Source organism: Mus musculus, chromosome X (assembly GCF_000001635.26).
Source record: "Mus musculus strain C57BL/6J chromosome X, GRCm38.p6 C57BL/6J".
NCBI lineage: Eukaryota > Metazoa > Chordata > Mammalia > Rodentia > Muridae > Mus > Mus musculus.
The window spans coordinates 105293564-105309501 of NC_000086.7; the positions used below are offsets into that span (position 1 = coordinate 105293564).

Sequence of the window (15938 nt, forward strand, 5' to 3'; positions counted from 1 at the left end):
GTACAGTGACAGACAGATAGATTAATGGAATAGAATTGAAGATCCAGAAATGAATCCACACACCTATGGTCACTTGATCTTCGACAAAGGAGCTAAAACAATCCAGTGGGGAAAAAAGACAGCATTTGCAACAAATGGTGCTAGCTCAACTGGCCATCAACATGTAGAAGAAAGAAAATTGATCCGTTTTTATCTCCTTGTACAAAGCTCAAGTCCAAGTGGATCAAGGATCTCCACATAAAACCAGAGACATTGAAAGTTATAGAGGATAAAGTGGGGCAGAGCCTCAAACATATGGGCACAGGGGAAAAATTCCTGAACAGAACACCAATGGCTTGTGTTGTATGATCAAGAATTGACAAATTGGACCTCATAAAATAGGACAAAACAGCATCCAACATATTGGGAAAAGATCTTTACCATTCCTAAATCGGAGAGAGGCCTAATAACCAATATATACAAAGAACTCAAAAAATTAGACCCAGAGAGCCAATTAACCATATTAAAAAATGGGGTACATAGCCAAACAATTCTCAACTAGGGAATACCAAATGGCTGAGAAGTACCTAAAAACATGTTCAACCTCCTTACTCATCAGGGAAATGCAAATCAAAAGAACCCTGAGATTCCACCTCACACCAGTCAGAATGACTGAGATAAAAAACTTAGGTGATAGCAGATGCTGGAGAGGATGGGGAGAAAGAGGAACACTCCTCCATTGCTGGTGGAAATGCAAGCTGTTTACAAAGACTCTGGAAATCAGTTTGGCAGTTTCTCAAGAAATTGAACATAGTACTACAGGATGATTCAGCAGTATCACTCCTGGGCATATACCCAGAAAATGTTCAACATGCAATAAGGTCACATGCTCCACTATGTTCACATCAGCCTTATTTATAATAGCCAGAAACTGAAAAGAACCCAGATGTTCCTCAACAGAGGAATGAATACAGAAAATGAGGTACATTTATACAATGGAGTACTACACAGCAATGAAAAACAATGAATCTATTAAATTATTAGGTAAATGGATGGATATGGAGGATATCATCCTGAGTGAGATAACCCAATCACAAAAGAACACACATGATACGCACACACTGATAAGTGGATATTAACCCAGAAGCTCAGAATACCTAAGATACAATTCGCAAATCACATGAAACTCAAGAAGAAGGAAGACCAAAGTATGAATACTTCAATCCTTCTTAGAAGGGGGAACAAAGTACCCATGGAAGCAGTTACAGAGACAAAGTGTGGAGCAGAGACTGAAGGAATGACCATCCAGAGATTGCCCCACCTGGAGATCCATCCAATATACAGCCACCAAACCTAGACACTATTTTGGATGTCAACAAGAGCTTTCTGACAGGAGCCTGGTATAGCTGTCTCCTGAGACGCTCTGTCAGTGCCTGACAAATACAGAAGTGGGTGCTCACAGCCATCCATTGGATGGAGCACAGGATACACAATGAAGAAGCTAGAGAAAGGATTCAAGGAGCTGAAGGGGTTTGCAGCCCCATTGAAGGAACAACAATATGAACTAACCAGTAACCTCAGAGCTTTCTGGGACTAAACCACCAACCAAAGAAAACACATGATGGGACTCATGTTTATAGCTGCATGTGTAGCAGAGAATGGCCTATTTGGTCATTAATGGGAGGAGAGGCTCTTGGTCCTGTGAAGGTTCTATGCCCCAGTGTAGGGGAATGCCAGAACCAGGAAGCGGGAATGGGTGGGTTGGTGAGCAGGGGGAGGGGATAGGGGGTTTTTGGTAGGGAAACCAGGAAAGGAGATAACATTTGAAGTGTAAATAAAGGAAATACCTAATAAAAAAGTAAAAAAAAAATTAAAAATTAATTATTGTTGTTTACATGCCAAATGTTGACCATTCCCAGCCTGCTTGCATAATTCTCCCCCTCCCCCATTCCTCTTCTCCCTTGCCTCTGAGAGGATGCCCCCTTCCCTGGAACATCACAGGATTGAGATAACCCAATCACAGGATTAGTATATCTTCTCCCAGTGATGCCAGACAAGGCATCTCTCTGCTACATATGTGCAGGGGGCCTTGGACAAGTCCCTGTATGCTCTTTCGTTGGTGGCTTAGTCTTTGGGAGCTCCCAGGGGTCCAGGTTAGCTAACACTACTGACCTTCTTTTTGTGTTTTGTTTATTTCTGTTTTTTGTTTGTTTCCTTAAAGAGAGAAAAATACAAAGTTGAGTGTCGAGGAGGTGGGGATGATCTGAGGAATGCCTGAATATATTGTGCACATTTTTTTCTTTAAAAAGACTTTGTTTTTGATTCATCAACATGCTTGAAAAGGAAGGGAAAGAAAACTAGAAATAAGGATCTTCTGTACTCTAAGAGATGTACAATATGATGAGCCAGTGAGCGAGACAAAAAATAGACAAATTTCATTTCCAATTCTGTTTATTTTAATACAGATTTCTGCAACATAAATTAACCATTTTGTAGAGTTTATAATTTAATGACATTTAGTAAATCTACAGTATTGATTGAATATCAAGCATTTTTATCACCTATGCCATTTTAATCCCTGTACCTTTAAATTCTTATACCCAATTTTATGCTCCCTATATCCTGTCAGAATTACCAATTTTCTTTCTACTTCTAAAGATTTGTATGTTTTGGGCATTTCATAGAAATGAAATAATGAATGTGACCTTTCTTCTTCTTTCACTTAGCCAAACATTTCCAAACTCCATACACATTTTAACAATTCAAGACTTCAATGATGTTGGGTCCCAGGTCTCTCAGAGATCAGTCTGCGCAGGTCAGCTCACGGACTGCAAAGGGGGAGCAAGCAGACTGCAGAAGTGACACAGCTACTGGGACAGGCAGAAGAGACACAGCTTCTGGGACAGACCCTGTTTCAGGCTCCAGACATTCAGGCACTTTCCCCTCGAGAGGAGAGGTGTCTGCCCACCCGGGAGGGCTTGGACCACCAGAGCAGGTGAGAGAGCCATCTTGAGTCCTGCATCCCTTGGAGACCAGTCTGTGCAGGTGAGCATGCAGACTGCAGAGGCAACACATCTTCTGGGACAGGCCCTGTTTCAGGCCTTCATCTTCAGCCAGGAGGCAGGTCCAAATGCCAGATATCTGTGCATGTTCCCTGCAAGAGGAGAGCTTGCCTGCAAAGAGTACTCTGACCACTGAGACTCAGGAGAGATCTAGACTCCCAGGTCTGCTGACAGAGGCTAACAGAATCACAGGAGGAACAAGATCCAACAAGAGACAACTATAACAACTAACTCCAGAGATTAGCAGATGGCGAAAGGCAAATATAAGAATCTCACTAACAGAAACAAAGACCACTCACCATCATCAGAACCCAGCACTCCCACCTCAGCCAGTCTTGGATACACCAGCACACCTGAAAAGCAATACTCGGATTTAAAATCATATCTCATGATGCTGGAAGAGGACTTTAAGAAGGGCATTAATAACTCACTTAAAGAAATACAAGAAAACACTGCTAAAGAGGTAGAAGTCCTTAAAGAAATACAAGAAAACACAACCAAACAGGTGATGGAATTGAACAAAACCATCCAAGACCTAAAAAGGGAAGTAGAAAAAATAAAGAAAACCCCAAATGAGATAATGCTGGAGATAGAAACCCTAGGAAAGAAATTTGGAACCATAGATGTGAGCATCAGCAACAGAATACAAGAGATGGAAGAGAGAATCTCAGGTGCAGAAGATTCCATAGAGAACATGGGCACAACAATCAAAGAAAATGCAAACTGCAAAAAGAACCTAACTCAAAACATCCAGGAAATGCAGGACACAATGAGAATAAAATACCAAACCTGCCGATAATAGGAGTAGATGAGAATGAAGATTTTCAACTTAAAGGTCCAGCAAATATCTTCAACAAAATTATAGAAGAAAACTTCACAAACCTAAAGAAAAAGATGCTCATGAACATCCAAGAAGCCTACAGAACTCCAAATAGACTGGACCAGAAAAGAAATTCCTCCCGACACATAAGAATCAGAACACCAAATGCAGAAAACAAAGACAGAATATTAAAAGCAGGGAAAAAGATCAAGTAACATATGAATGCAAACCTATCAAAACTACACTAGACTTCTCGCCAGAGACTATGAAAGCCAGAAGATCCTGGACAGATGTTATGCAGACACTAAGAGAACACAAATGTCAGTCCAGGCTACTATACCCAGCAAAACTCTCAATTACCATGCATGGAGAAACCAAAGTATTCCATGATAAAACCAAATTCACACAATATCTTTCTACGAATCCAGTCCTTCAAAGGATAATAAATGGAAAACACCAACACAAGGACGAAAACTACACCATAGAAAAAGAAAGTAATCCTTGAACAAACCTAAGAGAAGATAGCTGCAAGAACAGAATCCCAACTCTAACAACAAAAATAACAGGAAGCAACAATTACTTTTCTTTAATTTCTCTTAACATCAATGGACTCAATTCCCCAATAAAAAGACATAGACTAATAGACTGGCTACACAAAAAGGAACCAACATTTTGTTGCTTACAGGAAACCAAACTCAGGGAAAAGGACAGATACTACCTCAGAGTGAAAGGCTGGAAAACAATTTTCCAACCAAATGGTCCAAAGAAACAAGCTGGAGTAGCCATTCTAATATCGAATAAAATTGACTTCCAACCCACGTTATCAAAAAAGACAAGGAGAGGCACTTCATGCTCATCAAAGGTAAAATCTACCAAGAGGAACTCTCAATTCTGAATATCTATGCTCCAAATATAAGAACAGCCACATTTATTAAAGAAACTTTAGTAAAGCTCAAAGCACACATTGCACCTCACACAATAATAATGGGAGACTTCAACACCCCCTCTCACCAATGGACAGATCCTGGAAGCACAAACTAAACAGAGACACACGGACACTACAGAAGTTATGAAACAAATGGATCTAACAGATATCTATAGAACATTTTATCCTAAAACAAAACGATATACCTTCTTCTCAGCGCCACATGGTACCTCCTTCAAAATTGACCATATAATTGGTCACAAGACAGGCCTCCACAGATACAAAAATATTGAAATTATCCCATGCATCCTATCTGATCACAATGGACTAAGGCTGATCTTTAATAACAACATAAATAATAGAAAGCCAACATTCACATGGAAGCTGACCAACACTCAATGATTCCTTGGTCAAAGATGAAATAAAGAAAGAAATTAAAGACTTTTTAGAGTTTAATGAAAATGAAGCCACAACATACCCAAACTTATCGGACACAATGAAGGTAGTCCTAAGAGGAAAACTCACAGGCCTGAATGCCTCCAAAAAGAAACTAGAGAGAGTGTACACTAGCAGCCTGACAACACACCTAGAAGTTCTAGAACTAAAGGAAGCAAATTCACCCAAGAGGTGTAGACTGCAGGAAATAAACTCGGGGCTGAAATCAACCAAGTGGAAACAAAAAGAACTATTCAAAGATCAACCAAACCAGGAGCTGGTTCTTTGAGAAAATCCACAAGATAGTTAAACCCTTAGGCAGACTAACTAGAGGGCACAGGGGCAGTATCCTAAATAACAAAATCAAAAATGAAAAAAAAAAAAGGAGACCTAACAAGAGAACCTGAAGAAATCCAAAACAACATCAGATCCTACTACAAAAGGCTATACTCAACAAAACTAGAAAACCTGGATGAAATGAGCAACTTCCTAGACAGATTCCAGGTACCAAAGTTAAATCAGGATCAGATTAATGATCTAAACAGTCCCATTTCCCCTAAAGAAATAGAAGCAATCATCAATACTCTCCCAACTCAAAAAAGCCCAGGGCCAGATGAATTTAGTGCACAGTTCTATCAGACTTTCAAAGAAGACCTAATTCCAAATTTTCTCAAACTATTCCACAAAACAGAAACAGAAGGTACTCTACCCAATTCATTCTACGATTCCACAATTGCTCTCATACATAAACCACACAAAGATCCAACAAAGCAAGAGAACTTGAGACCAATTTTCCTTATGAATATCTATGCAAAAATACTCAATAAAATCTTTGCAAACCGAATCCAAGAACACATCAAAATGATCATCCATCATGATCAAGTAGGCTTCATCCCTGGGATGCAGGGATGGTTTAATATATGGAAATCCATCAACGGAATCCACTATATTAACAAACTCAAAGACAAAAACCACATGATCATCTCCTTAGGTGCTGAGAAAGCATTTGACAAAATTCAACATCCCTTCATGATAAAAGACTTGGAAAGATCAGGAAATTAAGGCCCATACCTAAACATAATAAAAGCAATATACAGCAAACCAGTAACCAACATCAAACTAAATGGAGAGAAACTTGAAGCAATCCCACTAAAATTACAGACTAGACAAGGCTGCCCACTTTCTACCTACCTATTCAATATAGTACTTGAAGTTCTAGCCAGAGCAATTCGACAACAAAAGGAGATTAAGGGGATACAAATTGGAAAGAAAGAAGTCAAAATATCACTATTTGCAGATAATATGATAGTATATATAAGTGACCCCAAAAATTCCACCAGAGAACTCCTAAACCTGATAATCAGCTTCATTGCAGTAGCTGGATATAAAATTAATTCAAACAAATCAATGTCCTTTCTCTACACAAAGGATAAACAGGCTGAGAAAGAAATTAGGGAAATGACACACTTCACAATCATCACAAATAATATAAAATACCTTGGTGTGACTCTAAGGAAGTGAAATATCTGTATGATAAGAACTTCATTTCTCTGAAGGAAGAAATTGAGGAACTTAGAAGATGGAAAGATCTCCCATGCTCATGGATTGGCAGGATCAATATCATAAAAATTGCTATCCTGCCGAAAGCAATCTACAGATTCAATGCAACCCCCAGCAAAATTCCAACTCAATTCTTTAAAGAGTTAGAAAGAGCAATTTGCAAATTCATCTGGAATAATAATAAACCTAGGATAGCAAAAACTATCCTCAACAATAAAAGAACCTCTTGTGGAATCACCATGCCTGACCTCAAGCTGTACTACAGAGAAATTGTGATAAAAACTGCATGGTACTGGTACAGTGACAGACAGGTAGATCAATGGAATAGAATTGAAGACCCAGAAATGAATCCACACACCTATGGTCACTTGATCTTTGACAAGCAAAGTAAAACCATCCAGTGGAAAAAAGACAGCATTTTCAACAACTGGTGCTGGCACAACTGGTGGTTATCAAGTAGAAGAATGCGAATTGATCCATTCTTATCTCCTTGTACAAAGCTCAAGTCTAAGTGCATCAGAGACATCCACATAAGACCAGAGACACTGAAATTAATAGAGGAGAAAGTGGGGAAAAGCCTTGAAGATCTGGGCACAGGGGAAAAATTCCTAAACAGAATAGCAATGGCTTGTACTGTAAGATCAAGAATTGGCTAATGTGACTTCATAAAATTGCAAAGCTGCTGTAAGGCAAAAGACACTGTCAATAAGACAAAAAAGCCACCAATAGATTGGGAAAGGATTTTTACCAGTCCTAAATCTGATAGGGGACTAATATCCAATATATATATAGAACTCAAGAAGCTGGACTCCAGAAATTCAAATAACCCCATTAAAAATGGTGTACAGAGCTAAACAAAGAATTCTCAACTGAGGAATACCTGGCTGAGAAGCACCTGAAAAATGTTCAACATCCTTAATTATCAGGGAAATGCAAATCAAAACAACCTTGAGATTCCACCTCACACCAGTCAGAATGGCTAAGATCAAAAGCTCAGGTGACAGCAGATGCTGGTGAGGATGTGGAGAAAGAGGAACACTCCTCCATTGCTGGTGGGATTGCAAGCTTCTACAACCACTCTGGCAGTCAGTCTGGCAGTTCCTCAGAAAATTGGACATAATACTACTGGAAGATCCAGCAATACCTCTCCTGGGCATATACCCAGAGGATGTTCCAACTGGTAATAAGAACACATGCTCCACTATGTTCATAGCAGCCTTATTTATAATCGCCAGAATCTGGAAAGAACCCAGATGTCCCTCAACAGAAGAATGGATACAGAAAATGTGGAACATTTACACAATGGAGTACTACTCAGCAATTAAAAACAATGGATTTATGAAATTCTTGGACAAATGGATGTATCTGGATGATATCATCTTTAGTGAGGTAACCCAGTCACAAAAGAACACACATGATATGCACTCACTGATAAGTGGATATTAGCCCAGAAACTTAGAATACCCAAGATACAATTTGCAAAACACAAAAAAATCAAGAAGAGTGAAAACCAATGGGTGGATACTTCATTCCTCCTTAGAATATGGAACAAAATACCCATGAAAGGAGTTACAGAGACAAAGTTTGGAGCCACGACGAAAGGATGGACTACCCAGGTATTACCCCACCTGGGGATCCATCCTATAATCAGCCACCAAACCCAGACACTATTGCATATGCCAGCAAGATTTTGCTGAAGGGACCCTGATATACCTGTCTCGTATGAGGCTATGCCAGTGCCTGGCAAATACAGAAGTGTATGCTCACAGTCAGCTATTGGATGGAACATGGGGCCCCCAATGGAGGAGCTAGAGAAAGTACCCTGAAGGGGTCTGCAACCCTATAGATGGAACAACAATATGAACTAACCAGTACCCCCAGAGCTCGTGTCTCTAGCTGCATATGTCGCAGAAGATGGACTAGTCGGGCATCACTGGTAAGAGAGGCCCCTTGGTATTGCAAACTTTATATGCCCCAATACAGGGGAATGCCAGGACCAAGAAGTGGGAGTGGGTGGGTAGGGGAGCAGGCCCGGGGGAGGGTATAGGGAATGTTCGGGATAGCATTTGAAATGTATATAAAGAGAATATCTAATTTTAAAAAAAGAAAAAAGCAAGAAAAAGACTTCAATGATTTTTATAGCTAAAATCTACACTATGAATATAGTACATTTGTTTATACATCTATTTACTATTAAAACATTTAAATTGTTTCTTGCTTTTATGAGCTATGAACTTGTATGCAGTTATTTGTTTGATTGTTTATTCAATTATTTGGGGAGAGTTGTACCAACAAACGGAACTGCTGAGTCATATAGTAATTATATATTTAACTTTTGAGGAACAAATTACTGTTTTCTATAGCAGTTGCCCCATTTCACATTCCTAACAGCAATGTATGAGAGTTTCAATTTCACTACATCCTCACCACCATTTTTCCCTTTGTCACTTTAGTTACCTTAGTGAGTGTGACATAGTATCTCATTGTGGTTTTCATTAGCATTTTCCTGACAACTAATGATGTTAAATATTTTTCAAGTGTTTATTGACCACTCACATATCTTCTTTAGAGAAATGCCTTTTAAAATTCTTTGTCAATTCTAATAGGACTGTTTTGGAATTGTAAAAGTTTTTCAGTTATCCACACTATAACCACATGTAACATATAACCTGAAAGTATTTTCAAACACTCTGTTTTCTTTTCACTTTCTTCATAATATCATTGATCCACAGATTTTTAATTTTCAAATATATTTTGTTTTTTGTTTTATTGCTTGTGATAATGGTATCAGGGGTAACAAACCATTGCCAAATACAAAACAGTGTAGCTTCATCACTATTTTTTTTTATTTTTTAAACTGAAAGTAGATTTTTCATATGATATATTCTGAGTGTGGTTTCCCATACCATAATTCCTTTCAGAACCTCCCTACTTTTCCACCCACCCAAATCTACACATTCTTTTCTCTCCAACTAGAAAACAACAGGCATTTAAACTAATAATAATAATTAATGGTGATAATAATAATAATAATAATAATAATATAAGACACAATAAAAATGAGCCAGACAAAACAAATGTGGAGAAAGAGTAAAAGAAAAAGCGCAAGAAACACATATAGACACAGGTACATACTCATTTACACACAGAGAAATCCCATAAAAACACAAAATTGGAAGCAATAGTATATAAGCAAAGGACTTGGAAGATAAAAAGAATTATAAGAGAAAGCATAATGAGACAAAACAAACAAAGAATAAGAAACCTCCCAAAATACCACTGAATTCATTTTGTATTGATCATTTGTGCCTGGGTATAGAGCATGCCCTTTAGGTGTGGCTTGTAAACCCAGTGAAATTAAGTTGGAGAAATATAATTTTTCCCATGTGAGAATTTGGAGATAGCTTCTAGGTTAGGCATGGGAGATTATGTCCATCCACTTCCTTTCTAAAAACACTGGGATCCCCATCTGGGCATGCTGCCACAGTCTCTGTGCATTCATTGAGCATTCATCCTATTGTGCCTAGAAAGCCTTGTTTCCTTGATGCCTCCCATCCCAACTGCTTCTTAACAATCTTTCCATTTCCTTTTCCACAGGGTTCCCTGAGTCCTGAGGAGGGGTATTTCATGGATAAATCTCATTTAGAACTGAGTATGTAGGATATTTGATTACACTGTGAACCTTGAGATTTTTTTATTACTGAAAAAAAAAAACTGTTTCTACTTATGGTGTGGCTAGGCCCTTAGTACACACTTTTTCTCCCTCTGGCTGGAATACATACACCTTTAATTTGTATAAATAAAGGTAAAGTTTAGTGTGTAGAAGAAGGCACCCATGTTTGAAAGTGATGTCCTATTGAGTGGCAGACAAAGTGACAAACTGGAGAAAGATTTGACAGAATAGGATGTGCCCAACTCTCAGAAGAAAAGAGAGGAGAGGAAAGCTACTTGAGGGGCAGTGCAGGGAGACAGGGAATGCAGTTTTACTGGCACAGTTGTATTTGTTTCAGAGAGAGAGAGAGAGAGAGAGAGAGAGAGAGAGAGAGAGAGAGAGAGAGAGAGAGAGAGAACAAGCTAGACACAAGTGAAGACATAATGAGCCAGAGAATGAGAAGAAGTCACAAGATTAGAATTGATTAACAAAGTTTTTATGAGGCCAAGAGAAAGAATCCATATTGAATCAGTTAGCATGGAGAAGAGTTTTGATCCAGAACAACTGAGTTGAGTCAGCCAGCCAGAACTCAGAAAAAAACTAGAAAGGGTGAGCTTATTGACAAATAAGTCTCAGATACTAAAAACATATGAGCACAGATAAGATTTTATGGAGAATAGTAGCTTTCAGAACTAGGCCTAGGTTAATAGACAAAGACAGTAATAGAGGACAGTTACATCAGGCAAATAAAAGATACTTTTAGAATGTTTCAAGATCTCTCACTCTCTGTATATTATCACTCTATTTGTTCCCATCTACTGCAGAAGGAAGCTTCTCTGATGATGGCTGAGCAAGGCACTGCTATAAGTATAGAAGAATGTTATTTAATATCATTTTATTGCCACATTCCTTTAGTAGAACACTAGTATTTGGTTTTCCCACAGGTCCATGGCCTGTCTAGTCCTACCTGACCAAGATGGGGATGGATTCCCTCTCATGTAGTGGGCCTTAATCCCAATTAGATAGTAGATAGTTACTCCCACAACTCTTGTGCCCCTACTGTACCAGCATATCTTGAAGGCAGGTCACTAATGTAGATCAAAGAATTTGTAAGTAGGTTTGTATTCACCTTTCTTCTCTGGTAGTATGCAGAGTACCTTTCAGTACCATGAAACTAGCCAGTAGGGGTGAAGGTTGTAGGTAGGCACCAACTCAAATTTTACATGTTCAATAAGTCATGTAAGTGTTGTCTTCAGCGATAGGTATTACCATTAATTTGTGGAGAATAACCAATAACCTTAGAAATAGCCCCCATTGGCCAACAACTAGATTAGATGTAACTCATCCTCATTCGTAAAGTTTCATGTGCTGGAGAGAGATGGCTAGCTGAGGCTTTGTCTCTCCTGTTATTTGGTGATCTCATTTAAAATTTTCTCGTATGTTTATATATTTTAAGAAGCTTCTACTGTATTTACTCTTCATACAACCCCTTAAATTGCCTTTGGTTTAGCTGTGCTTATTCACCTCTTCTCTCCTCGTCCTCAGTTGACCACCCAATTCCAATTTCCCACCTCTCCTCTCCATCCATGGCTATCTTATTCTAGTTCTACTCCCTAAAGAAATTCTTCCCTTTCCTAGTTCCTTATTCTATAAATAACTTTGTGACTATATAAATTGTACCATGCTTATCAAAAATAGCCACATATAAGAGTACATCCCATACTTCTCTTTTGGGGTCTGGGTTACCTCACTCAGAATGATTTTTTTCCTAGCTCGATACATTTACCTGTGAATTCCATGATTTTTAGCAGCTGAATATTATCTCAGTGTCTTTCCCTTTATCTTTTGATTAGTTAGTTTGAATTCTATTTTGTCAGACATTAAATAATTACACCTGCTTGCATTTTGGATCCATTTTCTTGGAATATCTTTTCCTATACCTTTTATCCTGAAGTGATGTCTATCTTTAATGTTGTGTGTTTTTTGAATGCAGCTGAATGGATTATGTTTTCTAATCCAATTGATTAGTCTATGTCGTTCTATGAGGGAATTGAGACCATTGATGTTAAGAGTTATCAGTAAGCAGTGTTTTTTGAGTCCTGTAACTTTGTTGTTATGTTATGGGTTTTCCAGACACTCCCCAGCAAAACTCCCTCTATTCTACAATCTTTTCTCTCTACAGGATTCCCCTTCTCTATTTCCTGCGTAAGCCATAGGCCATCAGCTTTTTTGTTTTTTTTAATTACGTATTTTCCTCAGTTACATTTCCAATGCTATCCCAAAAGTCCCCCATACCCCCCCCCACTTCCCTACCAACCCATTCCCACTTTTTGGCCCTGGCATTCCCCTGTACTGGGGCATATAAAGTTTGCATGTCCAATGGGCCTCTCTTTCCAGTGATGGCCGACTAGGCCATCTTTTGATACATATGCAGCTAGAGTCCAGAGCTCCGGGGTACTGGTTAGTTCATAATGTTGCACCTACAGGGTTGCAGATCTCTTTAGCTCCTTGGATACTTTCTCTAGCTCCTCCATTGGGAGCCCTGTGATCCATCCAATAGCTGACTGTGAGCATATGTACTCACTGATAAGTGGATATTAGCCCAAAAACCTAGTATAGTGAGATATAAGATACAATTTGCAAAACACATGAAACTCAAGAAGAACGAAGACCAACGTGTGGACACTTTGCCCCTTCTTAGAATTGGGAACAAAACACCCATGGAAGAAGTTACAGAGACAAAGTTTGGAGCTGAGACAAAAGGATGGACCATCTAGAGACTGCCATATCCAGGGATCCATCCCATAATTAGCCTCCAAACGATGACACCATTGCATACACTAGCAAGCGTTTGCTGAAAGGCCATCAGCTTTTTAATTGACAGGTGGTGCATCTATATAAATACACAAGATATTCTCTATACAATACTTCTTAAATTGGGTTTTACCATAGAATCTTTTTCTTTCTCCATCTCTTGTGATTGAAAGATTTTCTGGGTATGGTAGTGTGGCCTGGCATCTATACTCTCTTCAGTTTGTTCAGACTCTTCTGGCTTTTAACGTCAGGTATTTTTAAATTAGGTCTTATTCTGAATGGGTCTGTCCTTATATGTTATTTGGTTCCTTTTCCCTTGTAGCTTTTAATAATCTTTCTTTGTTCTGTGCATTTAAAGTTTTTACTATTATGTGCAATGAGTTATTTCTTTTCTGATCAAGTCTATTTTGTATTCTGAATGCTTCTTGTACCTTGGTAGGCATATTCTTGGATAGGTTAGAGAAAATTTCTTCTATGATATTGTTGAAAATATTTTCTGTACCTTTGACCTGAGTTTCCTGTCATGCCTTTCTTCCTAATTAGATCTGGTCTTTTCACAGTGTCCCAGATTTCCTGGACATTTTGTGCCTAGATTTTTTAGGGTTGTAACATGTTCTTTAACTGGGGTGTCCATTTCTTCTATCTTGTTTTCAATGTCTGAGATTCTCTATTTTATGTATTATATTCTGTGGATAAGGCTTACCTCTGAGGATTTTGTTTGATTTCCTGAATTTTACATTTCCAGTTTCACCTCAGTTTTGGTTATCTTTAGTTATTCTATTTCTACTTTCATGTCTTGGACTGTTTTTATCATTTCAACTCTTTTTTTTTGTTGTGCTTGACAGACTCCATTGGAGGGATTTATTCATACTTTCTTTAAAGTCTTTTACCATATTCACAATAGCTACTTTTGAAGTCCCTGTCTTGTGCTTCAGCTAAATTGCATTAAGGTTTCCTGTAGTTGAGTTGGTGGGTTATGAAGATAACATATTGGGTGTTAATAATTGTGTTTTCACACTGGTGTCTAGGCATCCAGGTTTGAGATTATTGGAATTCTAGATGTTAATATCTGGTCTTGTCTTGTTGGGTGGATGTTCCATTCCTTGGTTTCTATTGCCCTTTCTAGATCTTAAAAAGGTGTAATGAGTGTGGATTGCCTTGTAGAGAGTGCTTCTGAGTCCCTGACAGGTGTAGCCCCTGGGGGTTCTAGGTAAAACATAGTTATAGATGTGATTTTTTTATATGCTTGGCCCAGGCAGTGGCCCTATTAGGAGGTGAGGCCTTGTTGTAGTAGGTGTGTCACTGTGGGCATGGCATAAGACCTTCACCCTAGTTGCCTGAAAGTCATTCTTCCACTAGTAGCCTTCAGATGAAGATGTAGAACTCTCAACTTCTCCTGAACGATGCCTGCCTGGATGCTGCCATGTCTCCACTTTGATGAACTGAACCTCTGAACCTGTAAGTCAGACCCAATTAAATGTTGTCTTTTATAAAACTTGCATTGGTCATGGTGTCTGTTCACAGCAGTAAAGCCCTAACTAAGACACTAGGTATTAAGGGCTCTCAGGAGAGAATGGGAATCATCTACAAAGGGGCATTGAGAAGGTCCTCCAGGGAGGAGGAAATCTGAGTCTTCCCAGGGAGTGGAGTAAAAGAGGGAGAACACGTCCCTGCAAGTAGACTGTGAGAGAGCTGTGGATGAGACTGGGAAATTTGAATAGGAGAACAGGAAGGAAAAGAAAGATAAACTACCTGATTCCTAGGCATGTGACCAATGAGTTACCAGGGAGAGAATGCCTCAGGGTTCTGGTGGCTGACACAAAGGGATGGGGCTAGAAAGGAAGGCTGGTCTGACTCAAGGACCAAGTTAATGGAGATAGGTAGGCCAGGCCATAGTAAGTAGTTGGCTACAGGGATGGGGAAGAGACTCTGTATTTTCTTTTAAAAGTATACATGTATGGAACTTTCTAAAGTCTTCTTAGATTCATTTTTTTAAAAGATTTATTTTTATGTGTGTGTGTTTTATCTATATGTATGTCTGTGCACCATGTACATGTACAACCACAGAGGCCAGAACAATATCCTAGCTCTATAGTTCAAGTGTTTATGAGCCATCCTGTGAATTCTGGGAAGTGAACCTGGCCAATTATCTGCAAAAGCAGCAAATGTTCTTTACTGTTGAGCCATTTTTCCAGCCCTAGTGTATTAAACATCCAAATAATGAAAATTATTTTTAAAAAAATATTGTCGTAATTAATTTTCTGGAGACTTGACTGGACCACATAACTCTGAGTATGTGATGGAACAGTATTCTGGATGTTTCTTTTGGTGCATTTTATGATGAAGTTTATATTTAAATTGGTGGTCCCTGAGTAAATTGTTACCCTCTGTAATGTGTATGGACTGCACCCAAGCCATTGACAACTTAACAAGAGAGAGAGGGGGTGGGGGAGAGACCTTCCTCCAAGGAATGGGGGAAGTCTACAGCAGATGAACTTTAGATTTCAATGTCAACTTTGGCTCTTCACTGAATATCCAGCTTGCCAGCCAGTTTTATGTATTATGGACTATGTGGATTCCATCCTTAAACAATCCAGATCTATCTCTAAAGATACATATATCCTGTTGTTGCTATTTCTCTGATGGTTTTATTACATTAGTGTGGAAGAATATAATTTCAGCTCTTCCATT

At 38.8% G+C, this 15938-nt stretch overlaps 1 long non-coding RNA gene across 2 annotated transcripts in view; it reads right to left on the reverse strand.

Annotated features, from left to right (window-relative positions):
• The window catches only part of Gm50594, a 52545-nt gene that overhangs the window by 6611 nt on the left and 29996 nt on the right, over positions 1-15938 (reverse strand). Inside the window, exon 3 of one of the 2 annotated variants that reach the window (XR_001782837.2) lies at positions 3341-3394. The exons of the other annotated variant lie outside the window; for it this stretch is intronic. This is a non-coding gene — a long non-coding RNA (predicted gene, 50594). The remainder of the gene's footprint in view (positions 1-3340; positions 3395-15938) is intronic. 2 annotated transcript variants of the gene reach the window in all.